This window comes from Eurosta solidaginis, chromosome 4 (genome assembly GCF_040869045.1).
Source record: "Eurosta solidaginis isolate ZX-2024a chromosome 4, ASM4086904v1, whole genome shotgun sequence".
Classification (NCBI taxonomy): Eukaryota; Metazoa; Arthropoda; class Insecta; order Diptera; family Tephritidae; genus Eurosta; species Eurosta solidaginis.
Genome location: NC_090322.1, coordinates 197,249,643 through 197,266,205, shown reverse-complemented (window position 1 = coordinate 197,266,205; position 16,563 = coordinate 197,249,643). Strand labels below are relative to the sequence as shown.

The following is a 16,563-nucleotide window of genomic DNA, read 5'->3' as shown; positions in this document are numbered from 1 at the left end:
AAGCATACTACTTAACCATCTCAAACATTTTCTGACTCAAAATGAGATAATTGATAAAAACCAGTTCGGCTTTGTGGCAAGCTCAAATACAATGGCAGCATGCCTATCGTGTACAGAATTCACATATGATAACCTCGATAAAAAGAATTATGTTTCTCTATTAGCAATAGATTTATCGAAGGCTTTCGATTCAATTAATTTAGAAATAATGGTTCGGAAGCTGGCTGAACTAGAGTTGGAAGGCAAAGAACTAAGATTATTCGAAACTTTTTTAACAAAAAGGAAACAGTTCGTACAAATGAATAATAGCCGTGTTTTTTAACACGCGTATATCCGTTTACGCTTAAACTTTATATTGACTGCTAAGAGACAAACTATAAATACACCTCTGAAATTGCTGCGCATAAATTTTGTCCTACTAAATTTCAATACGCATTATACTCAGATGTAACTGAAATATGTGTCTTTGTTTCACCCTGTACACTAATTCTATGTATTATATGTGTGTCCACAATTCATCGCAACTGATTCAGCTATATGTTATACCCTATGGCCATCAGAGCGTTGCGTCTCCGCTTTTCGGTACACCCTGTTGCTGTAGCTAGTTGTTTTACCACAGCCGCTAGATGGGTCTCCTAAGCATTATCTAAGCGAAGATAGGCGTTTTTTAACACGCGCAAACGAAACGTATACGCGCGTGTTAAAAAACACGGCTAATATTAGAAGCTCTAATATGAAATCAAAACGGGTGTTCCGCAAGGATCAAAAGTAGCGGCAACATTATTCATAATAGCCGTGTTTTTTAACACGCGTATATCCGTTTACGCTTAAACTTTATATTGACTGCTAAGGGACAAACTATAAATATACCTCTGAAATTGCTGCGCATAAATTTTGTCCTACTAAATTTCAATACGCATTATACTCAGATCTAACTGAAATATGTGTCTTTGTTTCACCCTCTACACTAATTCTATGTATTCTATGTGTGTCCACAATTCATCGCAACTGATTCAGCTATATGTTATACCCTATGGCCATCAGAGCGGTGCGTCTCCGCTTTTCGATACACCCTGTTGCTGTAGCTAGTTGTTTAACCACAGCCGCTAGATGGGTCTCCTAAGCATTATCTAAGCGAAGATACGCGTTTTTTTACACGCGCAAACGAAACGTATACGCGCGTGTTAAAAACACGGCTAATATACATAAATAACGTACTAAAACTGAAACTTAAGGTACCCCTCAGTTCTATGCTGATGATGGCACGTTTATGTACTCTGCATGTACATTAGAGGAACTGGTAGCCAACGTTAAGATGGACTTGGATAAGATAAAACAGTGGGTTGATTATAAGTTGCTAAAAAATTAATTTAGCAATAACTAATTTCATTATTTTTAATAACTATAAACCGATTCCAACCATTAGTGATTTTCCTAGTTTCCACTTTGAAAATACTTCCATTAAAAGTGTTGATAATTTGAAATATCTAGGAGTATGGTTCGACTCAAACTTAAATTGGAACGAACATATAAACAAACTTAAACTAAAGTTGATACCATTAAACTTCGCCATATATCAGAATAGGAATAATATACCCAGAAAGCAACTCCGGCTACTTTACGATGCATATTTCATGTCTCAAATAGCATATTTAAACCCAATTTGGAGCCGGTGTGCAGATAACAAAATAAGCGAGCTACAAATATTACAAAATAAAATAATTAAAAATATTCTATTCCTGCCAAAAATTACTCCTACAATTAGTTTATACTAGCAGAGTACCCGACGTCGTTCGGGTATAAATAAAAGCAGTACTATATAGACTAATATATTAGACTAATCCTAACCCCCATTTTTATGGGAGATGCCACGCCCCTTTTTCGCTATCCTCAATTTTTGCCGAGGGGGTAGGGATTAGTCTTATATAGCTCCTCACCTAATTTCAGTCGTCTAGCCTTAATACTTTCAGATATATTGAATACGAAAAATTCCAGTTGTATGGGAGGTGCCGCGCCCCTTGTCGAAACTTTTTTTATATAGCCTACCATAGATTGACGCACTCAGGGTATGTCATGGCAAAATTTCGTTCGATTCCATTCTGCGGTTTAGGCTGCAAGTCCAAACATACATACAGACATACTTTCACAAATATATAGTAGAAGATGAAGATAGGCTAGATATCAAAAAGCATAGCATCTTGCAAACCTTGATACTTGTTTTCAAAATCAAAAATAATCTAATAAAACAAAATCTTGTCTTAAACGTCACAGAGAACCCAACATATCAATTCAGAAACACATTGGTTATAAGGAGTTGCTATTTCCCCACGCAAAGAAGCGCAAATTCTATACGTAGTTATGGTGTAAGATTGTTTAATAAACTGCCTGATAATGTTAAGATATGTGTTAATATGATCGACTTCAAGAGGCAAGTTAAAATTCTCCTACTACACAATTATAATTTTGATCTGTAAACCATATAATAAAACATTAACAGTAAAATTTGTCACAATTATCACTTTAATAAGTAAGAACTCAATAAATACTTAAGTGAAATCAAACTCTACTTTTATAGGTAACTTTGAAAACCACGTATACTTATTTTTAAATTATTCTAAATATGAATATGATATATGTGTGAAGTGAGTCGTTGCGAGCAAGCGAAGCATAGCGGTCGTATTTTGAAGTCGATGGCAGTCGTGCCCATGATTCAATCAGAAGAGGTTTGCTCGACAGACGAATTTTTTGACAATTGCAGCCATTTTGCTCCCAAATCGAATTGACATCCTTTAACAGTGTTGTTTCTTTGCAATTTTTCGAAAAATATTAGTAGTAGAAATAGGAAGCAATCAGTTTACAAATCCCCGATAAGTACTGAAGTGCATAATTCCTTAGAACATTTATTTTAATTTTATGATTAACTTATTAACTATGCCATGATCTATTAGTGTGGCTGAACATAGGTAATTTTTTGAAAAGTACGGACATCAAGGAATCGTGCACTTTCGTAAACCTATGAACAGACGAAGCCTAAACCACTTCAAAATTCATCGTTCAACGTCAAAAACTCGACTAGTAAATTGATTTACGTAAAAATGTAATTAGTAAATATCGGAGATGCCATAACGAAATGTACTCATTGAGCATGTTAACTTATTCATTCCGTACGTTCGGAAAATTCGTCACCATTTAAGAATTTGGGGAATCGGTTTATATTTGGAATATTATGTAGTATATACTTATTTGATATATTCGGACTTCGTGAGGTAGTATGAAACGAACGTGTTCCGAATATTCTAAATTAACGGAAGACTTCCATGAATACTCAACGTAAAGGAGCTTTCCGAAATTTCAGAGTAAAAAGGTGAATACTCCCTGTGTAGCAGGACCGCATAAAAGCTGAACTCTTCTGTCAAAGTCAAGACCGGAATATAAAGTTCTAAGACAATAAGCCATTTTGTTTTACATTTTTTTTGGCAGACCATGTCGGCTGCCTTTTAAATATAGTCCTATCTCAAAACATTTTTCAAAAACTTCCCATTACATGATTTGTCACGAAAACGCTCTATTTTAGAATTAGATTGAAGAACGCCTCAGAATGATTTTAATTAACTCCTCCTTATGTTAAAATGCATTGAACTTATGCTCATATAGGGAGTTTTTGAAACAAATTGTGATAGTGTATTTTTGAATAAAATTCTAAACCAACATAGCTCTTTATAAATTCATGAAATATTTAGTAGAAAATTAATTATTTCCTCCAAAACCTGTTGCCATTTACAAATTTTTTATCACTACTAATATACTACTAAAGGTACTTTTGTACTACAATTTTCGCTAAAGGGGATTGAATTATTACCCGTTTTCCTTACTTCGTAAAAGCAACCCGTCCAGATTTTTCAATTTGGGAGTGTCAAAGTTCTGCCGTCATTGAAGAACAAACCTCTAGTAATTGAATCATGGTCGTGCCTACGTTTACATATATTTCTATAGTTTTTACTATTATCAGCAACTTATCTTACTCTTCTTTAAATAATTATTATTCAATAAATCCTGAAATGATCAATTATATTAAACTTTAAATCATATTCGAGTTTCATCTTGACATATGTAACTAACACAGTTGACAGCGTAGTAAGCAAATATGACTTACAACGTTAAGCCATCTTCTCACACAAAATGTATATTTTCGAGAAAACCTCTGTATTATTTTATAAATACGCCATCATTAAAGAAAAGAAGAAAAAAATAATTGATACACGTCACCTCTTCGTGGATTTTAAAGCCACGTTTGAAAGTACGAAAAGAATTTGCTTATATGTCTAAATTTGTTTTCCACGCAAAACGTATATGACTCTTAGATAGATTCGAGAAGAACCTCTGCGAACCGTTCAAAACTAAATGAAGATTCATACAGGGGACTCCCTCTCGTGCGATTTCTTTAATTTGATGCTGGCGAAAATTAAACTGCAAAACTTAACCGCTCTATAACAATATTCCATACGAGCGTGCAATTACTGCGGTACGTTGGCAACATTGATATCATCGGCCAGAACTTCGTGATTTCTGATGGCTCCAGAATGGAAAAAGAAGCGGAAAAGATAAGTTTCATGGTGAATACGAACAAAATGGAGTAACTGCCGTCATCAAGCAAAAAGTAAGCGCAGAGAGCAACCACGCCACTGTTAGCAGTTATAATTTCAAAATAGGAGAAGACTTCGTTTACTTGGAAACCAGAAATAAAACAAACAAAAACTTTACCCTTGAAATCCAGCGAATAAGCACTCTTGGCAATAAATATAGGGGCATCTGCGACATAAAATAAAATAAATGTAAGGCGCGATAACCTCCGAAGAGATCTAAGACCGAGCTTCTCTTCCAATTTGCGTCGTGCTCCTCTTGATTTTCCCTACAAATTGGCCGGACCTACATGTTTTATGCCGACTCCGAACGGCATCTGCAAGGCAGATGAGTTTTCACTGAGAGCTTTTCATGGCAGAAATACACCCGGAGCGCTTGCCAAACACTGCCGAGGGGCGACCCCGCTTAGAAAAATTTTCTTCTAATTTAAAAACCTTATTTCTAAAATTTTGATGTTACTTTGCCCGGGGTGCGAACCCAGGGCATACGGTGTGGTAGGCGGAGCACGCTACCATCACACTACGGTGGCCGCCATCTGCGACATAAGATGAGCATAAATGCAGGTGAGTTCGAATTCAAAACTCAGCACCCGGAAAGCTAGCTGATGAAGATGTGAAATTCAGGAACATGTCCTAGTAAACATCGGTTTGTGTAAATTTTTTAAAGTTTTGTTTCTAATATCAATTTATATTTAATTTATTTAAATTTTATTTGAAATAAATAAATTTAAGGAGCGATAACCTTCCAAGAGATTAAGGCCGCACTTCGCTTCCAATTTGCATTGTGCTCCTCTTATTTGTTCCTAAAAATTGGCAGGTTGTGACCTACTTGTTTTATGCCGACTTCGAATGGCATATGCAAGGCAGATGAGTATTCACTGAAAAGTTTTCATGGCAGAAATACGCGCGGAGTGCCTGCGAAACACTGCCGAGGGGCGACTCCGCTAAGAATTTTTGTTTAAATTAAAAAACTTGTTTCCGAAATCTTTGATGTTGCTTGGCCCCGGGCGTGAACCCAGGATCTTCAGTGTGGTAGGCGGAGCACGATATCATCACACCACGCACGCTCCACGTCATTTACACTGTGAATATAACGTCATAAGTTAAGCCCGGCAAGAGCAATAATAAAAATAAAGAAATTAATGAATATTTCATAGAAGAGAAACATTTTTTTTTTCGCCTAAAAAGTTCCGTAATCGAAAAGCTTTTTTTGCAGTAAAATAGAAATAGAAATTAAAGAAAAAAACTTTATAGAGCGTTATTCACTAAATTAGTATTCATTGACAATTCATCCAGACAGATTAACAATTTGACAATAACATACTCACACGTAATTTGTTACAACAATAAAATCACATTTGGTTGCTAATAACCAATTTATACCATTTCATTTAACTAAATTAGTTTTTATTTAAAACTCGCCCGCAAATTCACATATACATGTGCCTTAGTTAAAGAGCATACAATTATGCCTTCTGCTTTCGTTCAACCTATCAAAGGAACTGACAAAATATTATGCCAACTTAAGTCAAATTACCGTCATCTAACAATTATATGTAGCACATACACACAAATATTTTTTGAATCAATCATTGGCATCTGGTTTGCGATTAAAAGAAAGAAGTTAAAAGAAATAATAATAACCTAAAAGATTATACGATAGTAAATATATGGCGCATTGATAGGGTCTGAAAGCAAATCAAGAGAAATAGCAAAAGCATTAAAATACGAATTTGAGTTTTTTTGATCAGTAAGTTGCTAAGAGAGCGCAAAAGATAGTTTCGAAAGATTCAATTATTTCAGTCATTATAATGTGAGTAACAACCAAAACTCATTATATCTGAATAATCACTTATACAGAACAAAATGATTTGACTTATGTAGATATATTTAACATGTTAAGTTCTTACTTACTTAGCTTGCGCTTAAGCGTTTAAATGGTTATAGGCGCCCGTGTCGTTTTTAAGTATATTGGTATAACTGGCGCCAATTGGTCACACAAAGGGAATTGAAATAATTTTCCACCTGATCCCTTCATGGGAGTGGGGCTGCCCTCTTCACCCATAAACAAAGAAGCCAAGATCTCGCAATCCAGAATTATTGTATTTGTAATCGAATTTGAAAAAAAAAGTTTGATGACGTAGGGCTTTTGAAGTTTTTCCATTTATTACATTTCTCTCATACTTAGCTACCAGTGTTCGGAGTATTTAAAACTGTTACCTGAGTAAACGACTACGCCGGAGTAAAAATTAAATTTTTCGGAGTATATTTCTTCTTCCTTTTTGAAACAACTAACATCAAATTGATTTGGTGGCTTGGCAAAACCTTTGATTGTGTTTTTGCAATGAAATTTTTCTAAGCAAAGAAGATATCTGCCTTATCAGATGCACCTGGAGTCGGCCTAAAACGTGTAGGATGACCAATTAATGTTCCCATTAGCACACCACATTCTGCAAGAAAAGTGGGCTAATTTTCTCGGATATGTATCGCGAAAAAGTATTATTATTATTATTTTCGGTTTACCATATATATTTCATGCTCTTTCAATGACAGAAGATTTCAGGAACGAGATTCCTGTAGGAACGATAATTATAACTGACGTACAGGTGTGGGGGAAGACGAACCCGTTAACCCAATCGACGATGATGAAAAACACGCTCCGACATCCGGTGCAAGGTGTCAAGTAATGACGGGGTACCCGCCGGGCTGTTCAAATATGGAGGCGAAGAGTTGTTATAAGACAAAGAAGCAAAAAAAGTGGGTCTTGCAATAAATGTGGACAAGACGAAGTACTTGCTGTCGTCGTGGAGGAAGAGGAAGATTTGACCCTGCTTGGTGCTCCCAATTGGCGACTGTTATCGCAAAACCATTTTTATCTGAACTCACTGACTCAACGTACTTCCTTTTTATATAGAACTTTAAGAAGTGCCGTATGTTGAATTTTGGCAGGGTTTACAGATCGCGTCCGGACACATTTCTTGCTTACATTTACTCCTTCCATTCTCATTCAATACGAAAAAAGGACAAAAATTGTAAGTAAAATGTGAACAAACTTGTCTTAAGACACGACAATGAATTCCCGTAATTTCATCCAATCGTTACTTCTAAACAATCAGCTTATCATAAGTATGCAACGAAAACTTCAAACAAAAGATATTAGGTAGTAATACTATTTAGTTTTCAACTCGACCTAAATAAACCTTTGAGATAAAAAATGTAATAGGAGGTAAGAGCGGAACAAAATACTCCGATTGGAATAAAGTTCGAACACTGCGTCAGCAATGAAACATGTTGTCAAAAGCGTGACGTCACGCCGATAAAATTTATTTCCCAGCTAACTATGATTTTTTGCTCTCTCATTTTTTAATGCGGGATCTGTTTATTGGTTCATGCTCTTCACCTGCTTTCATATGCGAGTTTCGATAAAAATACTTTTTCAAGTTAAGTTTTTTCTTTGAATATTATATGGGTGTTAGTTTCATAGAATTGGTAGGAGTCTGTAAACAGGAGAACGCCGTAGGGTGAGGTATTATCAACAACGCTGCTCACTAACCAATTGATTAGTGTGTTCGTCAGCGGACCAGTTAAACTCACGGTGTATGCAGCTGACGTGTCAGTCATCAAAAGCGGCAGATGTAGTTATACCAAGAGTCAGTTTTCTGATGAATCAGGCGCTTCGGGATTTGCATGCCTGGACATCTAGAGTCGGGCTAACCGCCAACGTGGAAAAACCAATCTAGTATTATTCACTAGGAAGTATAAGGTCCCTAATTGGACTAAGACTAAACTTGGAGGGGTAACCCTGCTTATTGTCGATACCGAAGTATTAATGTCCTACTTTCGGCTTGTTGTCGGTCTGTTGTCGCCGAGTCATACACTTCTTTTTGATTTGTTGTTGTTGTCGTTGCTGTAGCGATAAGGAAACTCCCCGAAGATTGGTGGTCCTTTGCCGGATATAGATCCGGTACGTTCCGGTAACAAGCATTATTAAGTACTAGTCCGATTATATCGGGAATGATTCAACCCTCTAGGCCATAACACTCCTATAAGAAATCGATAACTTTTTTAAAATAAGCCGAGAACTTTTGGACAATAACCATATATTTTCTCGGTAGGAAACTGATAGCTTTTCGATAACAAATCGATAAGTTTTTGATATCATTCTATAATTTTCCGAAATAAAGTTACGATATTGAATCGGTAGCGATTCGAAAAGAAATCGTTAACTTTTTGTAAGCAAATCGATAACATTCACATAACTAATCTATAACATTTCTAAAAAAATTGACAATCGATGGCATTTTTATAACAAATCAATAACCCTTGAATACTTATCCGATAACATGCCGACGCAAACCGATCACTCATTGATAACAAACCGTTAACACGGCGATAACACGCCGTCCGGTTTAGTTCCGAGTTCAGTTTTGACTTCTTATGACAAGCTGTTCTCTTTTCAAGAACATGGTTGTCAGTTCAAGAACAAGGTTATTGTTTTGAGAACAGGTCGTTCGTTTTTCAACAACAAAAAAGTAATAACATGAAAAGCTTGAACTGAGTCCGGTGGTGATGGATTTTAGAACGGCGTTTTTCTCTGAGTGTAATATCATATACAGATCCTTCGACATTAGACGCACAAATTTGCTAAGAACTCCAAAGCGACAAGACTTAAGACACACGATGGCCATGGTTGAACTGGCCGTTACGTGAGGATTACACAAAAACTGAATTAATCCATAGTGACATGCTTACATACAAGTTAAGCCTGCTCAGTAATAGCAGATGAAGGAAGTGCGAGCTGCAGGAAGAAACAGTTGAGCACGTTCTGCGTTCGTGTCCTGCGCTCGAGGTCAAGTCTCCAGCTAGTAAGGGCGACAAAGTTACCCGATCCCGAGGCCGCTAACATGCTAGCTTGAACAAAAATGTATATTAATTCACCAAATTTTCTACGCAAGCTTATCTGAGCTAAAAAAATTGATATTGAAAACAGTCGAATTCAGATTATAACCACCCCCATATTTTCGATATCAAGAATTTCGAAAAATGGTGCAATGCATTAATAAATTCTAATAAAGTGGACAAACTTGCAAAGTTTAGCAATTTCAACAAGAAAAAAAGAAATTTTGTGTAGTTTTGAAAAATATGAGTGGCCTTATTAGAAAAAGATTTACAAGTTATAAAAGCAGTAAATCAAAAGCCGTTGGCATCATTTCACAACTTGGCACAACTTCCCGGTATTATGGCTAGTTTTGAGCAAAATTGGTTGACGACGACACTTAGTTTTCACAAAAAAAAAACCAATATGTTCGTTACCCTACTCACTGTTCTCCACAACACTCTTGATTCCATAAGTCGAACAAAAATCTAAGGCTAGCAGCGTTTTAATGGCAAAATTTCTCTGATTGAGACGATCAGTTTCAGGCTGAGGGCAGTGTGGCGAACATAAGTTAATTGAACACATCACGCATACATGTGCATAGTAACAGAGAGCAGACGAGAGAACGCCTACATTTACACAGCAATAGGAAATGCCTATGATATTACCTAAACTACACACATAATATCTTAATATATAAAAAACACGTGGCACAACATTTTAGGCCGCGATGGACTCCTAAACTACTGAACCGATTTTGAATTTGTTTTGCACCCCGTGTGTAGCTTGATCTAACTTGAGAGATAGGATAGGTTATATCTCAGTTTATAGTCTATTATTTTATTGCACATCTTTTTATTTGTTTATACGTAATAATAAAATGCTACGTATACGCAGTGGCACTCATATTTTCAGGTGGTGCGGATATACTTCCGTGTAATTGCTTGGTGTTTTATTAAACAACCTGCTTATCAATTAAAAATATTATAGCGAATGATATAGCATAGCACATCACGAGACCCGCTGACAGGGTGCGGGGAGGGGGCCCGCGATTTAGAGATACTATGCCATTTTTTTTAAATTCAGGAGAGTCTTTAGTTGTGTAGAGGGTAATTTTCATACCCCTGGGTGACTAGGGTCCCGAGATATAGGCCAAAACGTGGGCCAGAGAATGCCTAGACAGTGTTTATACAATATGGATATCAAATGAAACCTGTTGATGAGTGCTTTAGTACAGAGTAATATATTATCCAGAGACGGACTGGGACTAGGATTAGGACTAGGACTGGGACTGAGACTCGGAGTGGGACTGGGACCGGAATAAAATACATACCACCCTCTGGGACAGGCAATAAGGGATGAGAAGAAATTGAGAGAAGAGGAAAGAGAAAAAGAGAAGGAGATTGAGAAAGAAATAGAATGAGACGAAGATGGAGATAGATGATGCGAAAAAGACGGAGGGAGGAGTGAATAAAAGATTAGGAAAAAGTGAAGAGGGGGAAGGCAGAGTAAGTCGGAAAAAGCTTATTAAAATGTATACAGATAGGCCAAATTTAGGGCAGGAGAACGTCTTCCGGGTCTTCTAGTATTATATAGAAGTAACTAAGTAATTGTTGGAGATGGATTTTCGAGAAAAGTCTAGAAAATGGGTGAAAAATAATGACGGGACTAACTGAGCGCGATTTAAGCAGAGCAATTTAAAAAAGTATTAATCTGTTTGATTTCAACACGTTAAAAGTGGAGTAAGCGGATAATTTCAATTGTGATGTTCTTCTACAGTAGTGGTGGTGCAATCAAAGAGCATTATTGTTTACGGAACATTTAAGTTTATATACTCGACAGTTCAGTGATTTGAATGATAGAAAGTAAAAAGCAAAATGAGTTCGCTTTAGAAGTATCCCTAATATATATGTTAGAACCCACAACTAGGTGTATTATGATGGAGTTTGCTCGAAGTTAGACTTCCTTACTTCTTTATCTAGAAATTAATTGAGCAAATATTTACTAGCTTTACAGTTTTCAGAATGTGTTCTAATACTCTTTCAATAAAGCTTTAATTTATTATTGTTTCTTCACTTCCACTGAATTAAGTTAATTATTAAAAAAAAATATTCATATTCTGTTATTGTAGACTTGTGATGGAAAACAAGAACAGTTGAAAGTAAAATAGCTGGGTACATATGTATAGTAATTTTTCAAAATAATGGAGACTGAAAATAGGTATAACCCTAAAAAAGTTATTGTTTACAAATTTTATTTATTTATCACTATTATATCACACAGTTGAAAATGTGTATAAACCATTCATCGGTTAAAGCAGTTTTTCAAAATTTTTTGTACTAAATTGGAAAACTCAAAATTTAGTACTGTGTTTTTTAATTTCACTCGGCTTGGAAAAAAAACACAAAACACCCTTCGAAAAAATAATTGTCCAAAATCAAGATAAGTTTTGTCAGACTTATAGCTTTTACTTTGTAAGGCCTGAATTCATTCGATTACAAAGCTGCACACTCAGAAAAATTCCCAAGACCCTAAATAATAATTTCGAAATGTATCGAAAACGTTTTTCAGAATGATTTGCACCTTTCAGTTACAAAGTTCACTGAAGTTTTTTCTTATATTAGCGAAAATGAAAGAATCATATTAAGTTGAGGAAATCTGATAAAAATTGTCATTAATATTTCCATGTACGCTACTGTATTTATATAACTACATTTATACGACAATACTTAGAAACCAACCTATTTCATCATGACATTATATGTCTATTACTGTTTATACACCTGATATTTGTGAGGAATAACAGAAATTTATAATAAATTTTCGTTTCAACTTTATTCTAACAATCGCCTAATATTATATTTATTTTCAACTCCAATTGCGTCCACGAAAAAAACATCGTTGGATGCTGCAAAACAGAAAAATATTTATACTTGGCGCGATTTGACTCCGAGGAGATTTATGCCAATATTCTCTTCCGATTTGCTTCGTGCCCTTTTTGAGGTTTTCCTATAAATTGGAGGCGCGACCTAGATGTTTAATGCCGACTCCGAAAGGCAGCTGCAAGGCAGATGAATTTTCACTGAGGCTTTTCCTAGCAGAAATACACTCGGAGTGTTTGCCAAATCACTACCGAGGCGCGACCCCGCTTAGAAACACTTTTTTCTAATTGAAAAACTTCTTAGAAATTTTTGATGTTGGTTTGCCACGAAACATTCACCCAATATCTAATCAATCGAATTTTTTTATTGGGAAATCTTATTTATATTTGTTAATGTGTTATTTTGAGGAAGGTGAACCGGTTTGAACCGATCCAAAACCGATTTTTTCTGCTTCATAACTGAACTATCAACCGCACCGACAACCGAACCACTCAACTCAACTTTGAATTTAAAACTGCTCAACATGACTATTACTCGAAATCAGTGCACAAATTGAAAAGTAATGCAATATCATAGGGCTGAGCGAGTTATATATTGTAACGAATTTACTGCAAATCCTCTTATTCGCAACCTTCTACTAACGTTCGTATCGCTAACCTGTTGAATAAATAACTCCAATATTTAATAATGCAAAATGGCCTTTATTAAAGTACGTCACAATAACACTGATACTTCACGACCAATAGCTTGCTTAAATGAAACTGATTTTTAAAATAATACTGCTATTGCTCGCTAGATAGCATCTTAAATCCAACTGATTGTCGCGCCTCTACTGTTGCTGCCTTTTATAGTGTTTGGTTTCCTCGTTGACATTTCTAGGCGGTTCTGTTCTAGAATCTACTAGTTAGTTATCTGCTATATAAGTTTATCAGCTATAACTACAGATGCACAATTTTTATAGCTCCTCTCACAGCTCATGTGCGTGTGTTTGTGCGTTGCTTCTCCGCTGCGTGTACGTACATATGTGTAGACATAATGATTGAATTATTGATGTGCATACACGTCACTCTTAGCATCGGCTTAGAGATGACAGTACCCCTTAGTGTTGCTAATATTCGTTACAACATGTATATGTTAACACCAGTTATTTTTCGCGAAAAAAAACAACAATGAGCTAAGTTACCAGAGCGTTAAGTATGCTAAAGTGGGTAGACGACAAGGCGAACACACTTTGTAATATGAAACTGTGATTACCCTCAGTTACAATGCCTTGGGATGACCTCTTATGTCTCTAGCACAACGTCTACACAGCGAGAGTTCTCCATATACAGGAGATATATGAGATGCTGAACAAAAAATTTCTCCTGAATACCCAGAGACATGGGAGTTCCTATAGAAATCTGATTGAAGAGGCTCCACCTCTCAGGAACTATGAAGAAATTCGGCATTCAAGAAGTCAGCCGTATGCAGAAAAGGAACACAAAAATACCCACAGAGACGTCAAAAAGTCGTCAGATTACTATGCGAACAATTTCCCGACGATCATTGTTCCCAAAAACAAATATCCTGTATACTTTAAGAAAGTTTGTTGGATCCCGAGGACACCCATAATATTTTCATGGCGAAAAAAAAAATCCACAAATAAAAGTAAGATCCGAACTTTTATTTTACAAGTCCGAAAATAAAAGTCAAATTCGGGATTAAAATTTTTAAGGACAAATAACTATGGCACGGCTAATCTAAATGAAACGAACTTTTTACCGATAGATTCTACTAAATATCTAGATTTGAAACAAATATGGTAATTTGAAAGTTTTCATAGAAAAACTAAAACCAACTCTCATAGAACTATACTCATAAATTTCCATAGAAAACTTGCATCTGTTTTTTTGCCATAAAGCTTGATGCAATTGAGATATTTTCTTGAGATTGATACACCGCTTTCCGTTGAAGAAAGAAGAATTCGGTATGAAAAAAATTCATTTGATTTGAGTCGTTTCAGAATTCTCGAGCCTGATCTTTATTTTGTCCATAAAAAATAATAGTTCGGATTTAACTTTTATTTTGGAACTTATAAAATAAAAATCCAGATATAGTAATTTCTTTCGAAATAAGAAATTAAAAGTCCAGAATCAACCCCAACATACCCAATGTATGTCCTGCTTGTAACCTGTCAATATATGATACCAACCATCTACTCAATTGCAATGTGGAACGAACCAATTTTTTAAATGTTTCCTTTTTTCTCTTTTATGATAAGTCTTGGGTAACCTAGGGCTGATAAATATGTATGTACTAAGTGTATGTTTATTCGTTCAAAATAACAAGATCTTATTATTTATGTAATTATTTATGTACATAACTATTTAAACAAATCAAGGTGCCATAAACAAATTTTGTAAGAATTAAAAAAAAATCGATAACTAGTCGACGTCTGACAAACTAAATGTATGACAGGTTGAGTTCCTGAACGACATTTTTTGCTGAAGAATGGTCTTTTGTGTACGTAAGTATGTACATTAGGTAGGTTTGTATCTAACAAATCAACGATATTTTCCAGTCTCACCCTTTCAAACTGTCAAAACTTTTAATTTTGATTTCTCTGAATTATTTTGAGTATGCAATTTTGTAGCCTAAAACTGGTCGATAGAGCCTGTCTGTTGCATGGGATTTTATGCATGATGGTTAAAGTATTTTTTACCTTGAAGAAGCCGTTTTTAAACGGTTAGCTTGACTCTGTGTAGCGAGCGGTGCTTACGAAGATTGTGATTGAAATGTAAGTAACTTCCCAATATGCTACAAGCTTGAAACCTGGAGTATAGTTCAGTACCTGATGACAGTGCAATAAACAGCTAGGTGGCGCAAGGATAGAGATATTCAAAAAAACCGACTTTGTTGTCCGATTTGGCTCATGTTTGGAACACATAATACAAACATGAATAGAAAGCGACCTATGAAAAAATCGCCGCTAGGTAGCGCAAAGATCGAGATATTCAAAAAATCGAATTTGTGGTCCGATTTGGCTCGTGTTTGGAACACATAATACAAACGTGAATAGAAAGCGAGCTATGAAAAAAATCACTGCCAGGTGGCGCAAGGATCGAGATCGATTTGGCTCATTGAATAAGTATTACATACAGTCCGGTAGAAGTGACATGAAAATAATTTGGAGCACATAAGTTAAAATTTTGTAAGTGAAATTTAAGTAAAATATTCAAGTCCCGGAAGAAATGGCGTAAAAAAAATTTGGAGCTCTAGTTTCCGAAATATTTTAAATTTACAGGAAAACAGTTCAGATGGCTATGGAGACAGTGCATCATGATACTCATGTCTACATCCAGATGTTGAAAGTGTAGCATCAGTGAGTCTATATGTTCAGAGAAGTTAGGCAACTTTCTGTTTCCGAAAAAGTTTTTTACAACCCAAACGAGCTCGTACAATGCAGATTTTTCAGATGTTTTCATGTGGCTAGTGAACTGTGGATCAAAGACTAGTTTTCTAATGGTCCGACGCTGCACGCCGTACCACAGGAGTTTGGTACTTGAAATGAGTTCCCATGGCAAAAAATCATTCACATTTGGTAAAAAGAGTGTTTTGTTTGTGCCTGAGCTCCTCCTAAACGAATAGAGTGAAGAGGATTTGACGATCCTTTAGATTCACAATTTGGTATGTATTCTTTCCGCGAAGGGAACCAGTGACCGATCTCTTCCAAAAAATAAAGTTAAGTGGTGCGATTTTCTTGAAATTCGGTACATGGGTACCTCTTTGCCCGAGCTAATATTTGAGCAAGTATTCTTTATGGAAAGAGGACCAGGGACTGACCTATTCCAAAAAATCTAATTCATAGTACGATTTGCCCGAGATTTGTTGCAGGGGTTCCTCTTCAACAATCTTAATATTTCGTAGTCTTTCTTTCCGAAAAGTGGACCTGGATGACGCGATTTGTTTGAAACTTATTATTAAGGCCGCCCTCGAAAAATATATTCTTATATAGACAAATCTCTTGGTAACATTATAACTATAGTAAAAACGAAAACCTATTTTTAAAAATCATAGCTCTGTTAGTTCCTTATTTTTTTAGTTCCGTATGTGGACCCGTTTCTGTGATATAGACCATAATGTTTACTAGGGTGATTCCAGAATGTGTTCTTACAATATGGGTAAC

General features: G+C 35.7%; 1 protein-coding gene across 8 annotated transcripts in view; it reads right to left on the bottom strand.

Annotated features, from left to right (window-relative positions):
• Positions 1–16,563, bottom strand: part of Mct1 (Monocarboxylate transporter 1) — an 854,653-nt gene that overhangs the window by 58,940 nt on the left and 779,150 nt on the right. The window contains exon 1 of one of the 8 annotated variants that reach the window (XM_067784498.1): positions 5,969–6,145. The exons of 5 other annotated variants lie outside the window; for them this stretch is intronic. The gene's annotated coding sequence lies outside the window, so the exon portion shown is untranslated. Of the gene's footprint in view, positions 1–4,266; positions 4,292–5,968; positions 6,146–16,563 lie in introns of those variants that run through there. 2 more of the 8 variants (XM_067784506.1, XM_067784504.1) reach the window with 2 other exon arrangements.